This window comes from Rana temporaria, unplaced genomic scaffold (assembly GCF_905171775.1).
Source record: "Rana temporaria unplaced genomic scaffold, aRanTem1.1, whole genome shotgun sequence".
Lineage (NCBI taxonomy): Eukaryota > Metazoa > Chordata > Amphibia > Anura > Ranidae > Rana > Rana temporaria.
Window position 1 is genome coordinate 703 of NW_024404756.1, and position 7,747 is coordinate 8,449.

Consider the following 7,747-nt stretch of genomic DNA (forward strand, 5'->3'; position numbering starts at 1 on the left):
TGTCTTGTCCCATGTCACTTCATACTATAACTTGTATGTTGCATTAGGAGGGATGTGCTGAGCCTGTGCCCATTCTACCAGTCCAGAGTACCTCTATTACCTCACTCTCAGTAATAGAATGGTGTCCTGCCGTGCACCTAGCGCAGACCTCATGTATGCACTTATTATCTCTTTGGCTTCCCTACCAAATGACCAGGCCATATATCTCTGTATTGTACTTACCTGGCAGGGGAGACACCATGATTATGAAGGTGGTTCTCCCAGGGCGAGGCTCGGCTATTGCACTCTGGCCGTGCTGATCATGGTGTCTTCCCTGTCGCTTCTCGGCCTTTTGGCTAGGATCCAGTGTGGTATCTGTTCTTATCAGTTGTCAGCGGAGCGCTGAAGCACCTCCTACATGGGGAGGGTGGATGCAATCCAATGACATCATTGCACCTGGAAGGATGGTTTCAGCAGGGACTACGCTGTGCTGCCCGACAGTTACTGGGGGCCGGCCCATGGTTGAGTCTGAGCCATCTGGAAGGGTGCTCCTGGTGAGGATGGGTGCTGCGCTTGGTCTTTGTCTTTTTGCCGAGTTCTAGTCTGGCCTTCTGGCTGGCTGGTGTAAGTGCTATCTCTGTCAGCGATCCGGTAGGAGGAGCTGGTGATGCCCTGTGGTGGGACGGGGTAGGACCATGCAAATCCGCCGGGTTGACGGAGCGTCTGGAAGGGCTAGTATTGGTGGAGGCTGCTACCTGAGCGGCAGTTCTCCCCAAGAAAACCTTGAAGGGCTCTCTAGCTGGCAGGGGTGGAGGGCTGCACTGGCCGGTCGGGGGTCAGATATGGAACAAAAAGCCTATGGTGCATGTGTCCCTGGAGTGGCAGTCCAGGGGTATCTGAAGATCACTGTGTGTGAGGGACACATTGATTTAAGATACCACGGTCACTGCACCAGATACACGTTTTTTTTTAGCACCTGAATTTTTTATTCCTGGCCGGTTGATCACAATGACCACTTCCTTTCACTCTCCTCTTCACTATCCCTTTCCCCCACTTTCTTTTATTTAAGCCTATGTTTGTCACGTTTTTGTCTTATTTTTGTTTGTGCACGTTTTGTTCACTGTGAGGTTTTTTAGGGTGCCGGTCCTCGGGCCAGCCCTAAACGTCTTGGGAGTAGGTGGACATGGCCTTCTGGCTTAGTTCACTTGCTCTAATGGGGTCTCCCTTTGGGGGAGCCCCACCTAGTACTGGGAGGGTTCTGTTTCGGCAGTCCCTCTGAGGAAGTTGGGTCCGTGTCGGCTTTGGTTGCTCGGACCACAGTACCTCAGTCCCCGTCTGGAGCCTAACGCCCCGGGGGATCAGGGTTTGGGTCCCTCTTCACAGGAGGACCACTTGACGTTGCACCCATCTGCACGTTTTTGTGAACACTCATTATGTGTGTGCACATTTTTTCTGCAACGGGGTGGAGTTTTTGGGTGTGTTCACACGCCATAGGCTTTTAAAAAAAAAAAATCTCTGTATTGTGGGGTTTGGACCCGGTTGCTAATGGATACTGACCACTAGGGGTGGAACAAGACATTGACCCCATCGCTTCCAGAGGACCTGTCACCTTTGTACCTTGTTCCTTCACTTGGTTATCCATAGCAACTACACTCTTCTTCTTGCCTTGCTGAGTCAACCCCTTTATTAGTGGTGTTGCTTTATACCCTTTGGGCTTTTACAGACCCTGGTTCTGTAGATATGCCAGAACCAACATGCACCCCTTTAAATAACAGGCTTAGAACGGTTAATATAACTTTACTGAATAAGTGTGGCAATTAAGTTCAATATGAACAACATCCTTTCCCTGAACCTAACTACAGTAGTGTGGTTTCCCAGGCATAGCTCTGTGAGGTGAGAGTCCATTATAGCATTATCCATGGCTTGGATGTCCCTGAAAGTCCTGTTGTCTTTAGTGGACTGCAAGCGGACTGCAAGGTGCAGTGGTCCAGATGCCCGAGCAGAGCAGAACCAACCAGATCAGCTAGAAAAAAGCTCTGGACCTCAGCTTCCCCCCTTTTTTATAGTACAGGTGGGATGGCTAGAACCAAAAAGCCCAGGAACTGAGCTTACAACAGTTAAGCCTTTCCCCAGCCTGGGCCAGCTGCTCACTCGCTAGAACTAAACACATTTTCAACCTGCCTACAAGTATTTTGGAAACAATTGCAAAATAATGTATGGACCTGCTAAATAACAAGCGGACCAATGACTGACCCCTAATCCCTATACAAAGGAGAGCCTGACCAATTGGCAAAGCAAAAATAGGGGTCCGTTGGTCTCTGGAAAATCCACTCCCACTGGCCAAGGTGGTGGGGCCCAAATCCGGCATTGGAGCACTGAAATGTTAAGGCCAACAACCTCTCACTGACACATAGAATGACAACCTCCTATCTCTCCCCATCGGGGGGCTCTGCGATGCCCGCTGCTGTGTTGTCCTTTCCATGACCAGACAAAAGAGCAGAAGATGTCAGTGACTAACTCACTCACTGCCCATGAGATTGCCAATCACTTCAAAGACAAGAATGATGCAATACATGAGGAAACCTCCACTGGGCTTACATCTTCCCCACTCAACATACCTTGCCTAACAGCACAGTCAACACTCTCCTCTTTTGAACTGGCTACTACTGAAGAGGTTACAAAACTTTTCTCAGATGCCCACCTAACCAATTGTCCCCTGAATCCTGTTCCCTCCCACTACTATGGTCACTCTCTTATTTTATAATATGCACCCTCACTCACATCTTCAATCTCTCCCTCTCTAGTAGCATCTTCCCCTCCCCTCTAAAACATGCACAGATCACTCCTATACTTAAAAAGCCCTCACTGGACCCCACCGACTTGAACAACTTAAGACCCATCTCATTGCTTCCATTCACCTCTAAATATCTAGAACACTGAGGCCCGGATTCAGAGAAAACTTACGCCGACAGAAACTGCCTTACTAAAACTCACTAACGATTTACTAACTGCTAAAACCAATGGCCACTACTCCATACTCCTACTACTTGATCTTTCTGCAGCCTTTACGCCCCTTCTTAACAAATGAAAACCACCAAGCTACTCATTCACTTGCTTGTTATCTCTCGCCTTGACTATTGCAATTCTCTTCTCATTGGCCTAACTCTACATAGGCTATCCCCTCTTTAGTCTATCATGAATGCTGCTGCCAAACTTATCCACCTTACCAACCGCTCAGTATCTGCCACCCCTCTGCTAATTCCTACACTGGCACCCAATCGCCAAGCAAGTTAAATTCAAAATACTAACCATAACATACAAAGGCACTCACAACTCTGCCCCGAGCTACATCACCAAAGTTGTCTCCAAATATCACCCAAACCGTCCACTCCGCTCCTCTCAAGACCGCCTACTCTCAAGCCCCCTTGTCTCCTCCTCCCATGCTCATCTCCAGGATTTCTCCAGAGCCTCTCCCATCCTCTGTAACTTTCTACCTCAGCCTGCCTGGCTATCTCCTACTCTAGCTACCTTCAGGAGATCCCTGAAAACTCATCTCTTCAGTAAAGACTATCACACCAACTAATCTTTTACCACTTCCATCAGCTCATTCCCCACAGTTACAACCTTTTGTACCACCTGCACGACCCTATTAGATTGTAAGCTCTGCTGAGCAGGGCCCTCTGAATCCTCTTGAATTTTATTGTAATGTAACTGTATTGCCTCCCTTTTATATTGTAAAGCACTACATAAACTGTTGGCGCTATATAAATCCTGTAGAATAATAATAATAATGTCTGTAAAGCCTGGGCTAATGAGAATTGGATGTGCCCCAAGGCATGCTAGGTACCTGTTTTTATATCTGAAGAGCACATGGGCTCAGAGTCCAGTCTTACTCTGCAGAGAGAGGTCAAGGTAGGGAAGGGACTGCGGCCTCTCCCCAGCACAGGCTGCCATGCGACCTCAGGTAGTCAACCTGAGGGCCTGAAACACTGAAGCTGAAACACAGGGTTCTCATAAAAGCTGACTGAGGGAGGATGTCCACGGATCCTGTCTAGTATCATGGAGGAAGGTAACCTGTGGCCAGGGCCTTGTGAGTACAGACCCCTAAAGCAGGGGTGCCCAACCTTTTAAAGAGCGACAAGGCCACTTAAGGGACTTGGTAACCAGTCGCGGGCCTCAATGAGCAGAGCGGGTGGATGACAGGTCCATGTCTGCTCTGTATATGTAGAGCAAACACGGACACAGCCCACTATACTCGGATTGGATTGGAGGTAGGATACAATTTGATTTAAATCTGCCACTCCTTAGAGGTGAATGGAGGGTCCAATTTCACAAAGATGTGCTGCAGTTTACCCGCACCACGGGTGCAATGCAGTGTACCTTTGGCTTTCCTGCACTTTGCAATAGACTCCTATTATATTCTGCAGGTTTGGTGCACGTTCAGAAAGCTTACCAAACTCGCAGGTAATAACAGAAGTCTATGGCTCAGTGCAGATAACCCGCAGGTGCACTGCTCTGCACCTGCGGATCAATTTGAAAGCAGTCCAGTAACCACTGCAGAACAGATATGCCTATATATACCCTGTGATTTTAGTAATAAAATTGACCATCCCAAATCCAAGGGCTCCGCAGGTCACATGTGGCCCCGGGCCACTGGTTGGGCACCCCTGCCCTAAAGGGATAATAGAGACTGTTGTTGCTAAAATCCACCTCTTGGTCCTAGAAGTCAGCCTACCAGGTGTAAGGTAAAAGGGACACTGGCTGGTGCCTTGAAAAAGCAAAGTCCACTAAATTTCTCCTGCTACAAAGTACCCTACTAATTCCCTTCTACTATCCAAGTTTTCCAAATAAAACATAAAAACACATTCCCTAGACTGGTTATTGGAGACAATGAGCAGAAGAGTGTGTGCACCTGACTGTGTGTGCGAAAATACCCTGCATAGATAAATAAAATAATTCAACTGTTACTGAAATACAAGACCAAGCTAATAGCATGATCTGAATCACGCAGTCCAATAACATATGTAGAAAGGCAGCCAAAGCATTTAGAAAAGGGTGTCATTATTCACTTTTCTTAGAACAACATACATAGCACTGCCTGCCAGTATGGGGCTTCTAATAGCATCTCAGAAAAAGAAAACAGAACAGACAAAACTTTTGATTGAAAAACAGTGGTTGGAGCAGAGTTTGCCTGTAGGAGTGTATGCTGAGAAGGACAGGACTGGCAATCTAGAGAAAATGTATGCGCTCATATGAGTTCTTGAGATTATTGCTATTTTTTTACTTTCTGTAGTATGACAACATTCTGTTCCTTCCTTCCAATTGTTTTCCTGTGTTGTCACCAGGGCTCAAGTCCTGCAGGAACGCGTGGGAACGGAGTTCCTGCACTTTTTTCACAGCAGGAACTCAGTTCCCTTTGCAGGACTAGAGAAGCCGAGCCATCAGAGCCAATCCTTCACTAAGAGGCGATGCCCAGCTCGAGTCACTGTCAGGGGCAGGCGAACCTTAGTAATCCTTTATGTTACTGGCCGCTTCCTGTATATGGATTCATTGGGTAGTGTGCGGGTATTCCGTCACTTCCTCGATGCCGCAATGTCTCCTGGGAGCTTTTGTCATTGTTCCCAGGAGTCATTGCGGAGGTCTGCTGCGAGTTATCGCGGGATTTAGAAAGAACTTGCGGTTTAGTAATTATGCATATGAGCGTATCCACTTTTTTTTTTGGTGTCGGAGTGGATCTTGGGTGGGAGTTCCCACACTTTTTTCTCCAGGACTTGACCCCTGGTTGTCACCTTGTAAAATGCTATACCAATAGAGACCACAAGGTTCTGTACCAACATGCAATAAGCAGCCTGGCATGTTATCACCTGCTGTTACCACCTGCTCTGAGAAATCACATGCAGACGTTGCTGTAGTACATGAAGGTAGACACGGTTTCTTGCAACAAGGTTGCAGGAGATCAGCAGTGTTTATATGCACAAAGGGTGAAACATGCTTCAGCAATCTAAATGAAAAAAAGTTGCAATGAACGCCATTTTATTCCCTAGGGTGTCTGCTAAAAAAAATATATAATGTTTGGGGGTTCTGATTAATTTTCTAGCAAAAAAATTTGATTTTTACATGAAGGAGAGAAGTGCCAAAATGGGCCCGGTTGTCAAGTGGTCAAAGGAGCCGACGTACACCTACGGCGACTGGTCAGCAAGTGGTTAAAGCCCAACTCCAAGCCCCCCTTACCCGATTGAGCCGATCCCCCCCCTTTCCCCTTCCAGACATCTTTTATGATTTTTAAATTTTTTTTAGAAGTCTTTAGTCTGGTCCCCTTTCTCATCAGATCTTCTCCTGTAAGTGTGTGGCCCATAATGATGTAGAGCAGGGCTGACATGATAATATCAGTGCTGCTCTCTGCATCATTACACTTTGAATGATGTGTGTTACGGCGACACCCCCTCAGGGTACAAGTCCATGATGCCCTACACCAGTGGTTCTCAACCTTCTAGTGCCGTGACCCCTTGATAAAATTTCCCAAGTTGTGGGGACCCCTAACAGTAAAATTATTTTTGTAGCGTGGGTTGTCAGCACCCATGGCAAGACAAGGATTTTCCGCCCCTAACCCACGGATATTTAGCGCTCCCTGAGTCCCTTCCACTTGTACAGTATTAAAAAACCTTATGGAAAATTTTAGGATGTACTACTCTCTCTTTGCTCTCCTTTCTTTCCCTTTTCTCTCTCTCACCTATGCCAAAATCTGAGGTCTCCTCCAGCCCCTCCAACTTCAAATACCTCACCAGTTAGCTGACCTCTAGTCTGTGTCCCCCATCCATGCCGTGAACTGAATGGGCAGCTGCGAAGAGGCTGAGTGGGTGGCCGCGGGCTCCAGCAACAGTCCAGCTGGGTGGCCACGGGCTCCAGGGACAGCCCGGCTGTGTGGTTGCAAAAAGGCTGGGAGAGTGGTGCGAACTTCACTAACAGCCCAGGATTCGGTGACCCCTGGCAAATCATCATTTGACCCCAGAAGGGGTCCCGACCCCCAGGTTGAGAACCACTGCCCTACACTCACAGTATGTCCTTACTGTAGTCTTCCAGGTTGAATGACACTGGGAATTATTCAACCCAGAAGACTGAGGACATCTAGTGGTGAGAAGGAATTACTGGAGAAACAGCACCAGAGAAGAGGTACGTATTGCAGCCTAAGCTGCTTTTTTATTTTACCAGAACATGGGCTAATTTTTTTAAACATATTCTACAAAGCTGGTCTTTGAACATAGTTAAACCATCCTCTGGCCCTGTACAACATCTGTATATTATGTATTATGCACTCATCTGTAATACCAGAATATACAGTTAGCTGTTCTATTGAACCTAATATAACTTTGTCAGAAAATGAAATAGGAGCTAATTTGTAGTGTCAGTGTGTGGCACTAATAGAATTCTCCGGGAAGTGCAGCATATAGAAGCAGCAAATGATAGCATAAGGAGACATGACAACTGGGAATACTAATGAGACATTTGCCCTGGGCCCACCAATGTCTTTCAAACAGCCCTGAGAAAAGCTTGCTCTTAAATATAAATAGGTAGATTCAGAAAGAGTTAGGCCGACTTATCAGTAGATAAGCCGACCTAACTCAGAATCTACGCCGACTTATGTTTAAGTGTATGCTCAAACAGAGATACGCTTAAACATATCTAAGATACGACGGCTTGCGCCGTCCTATCTTAGATTGCAATATTTCGGATGGCCGCTAGGTGGCGCTTCCATTGCGGTCGGCGTAGA

The 7,747-nt window shown here is 47.0% G+C and overlaps 1 pseudogene; it reads left to right on the plus strand.

The window, feature by feature from the left end:
- The first annotated feature begins 214 nt into the window (after window positions 1-214).
- Window positions 215-391, plus strand: LOC120923423 (annotated as a pseudogene).
- The last annotated feature ends 7,356 nt before the right edge of the window (window positions 392-7,747 follow it).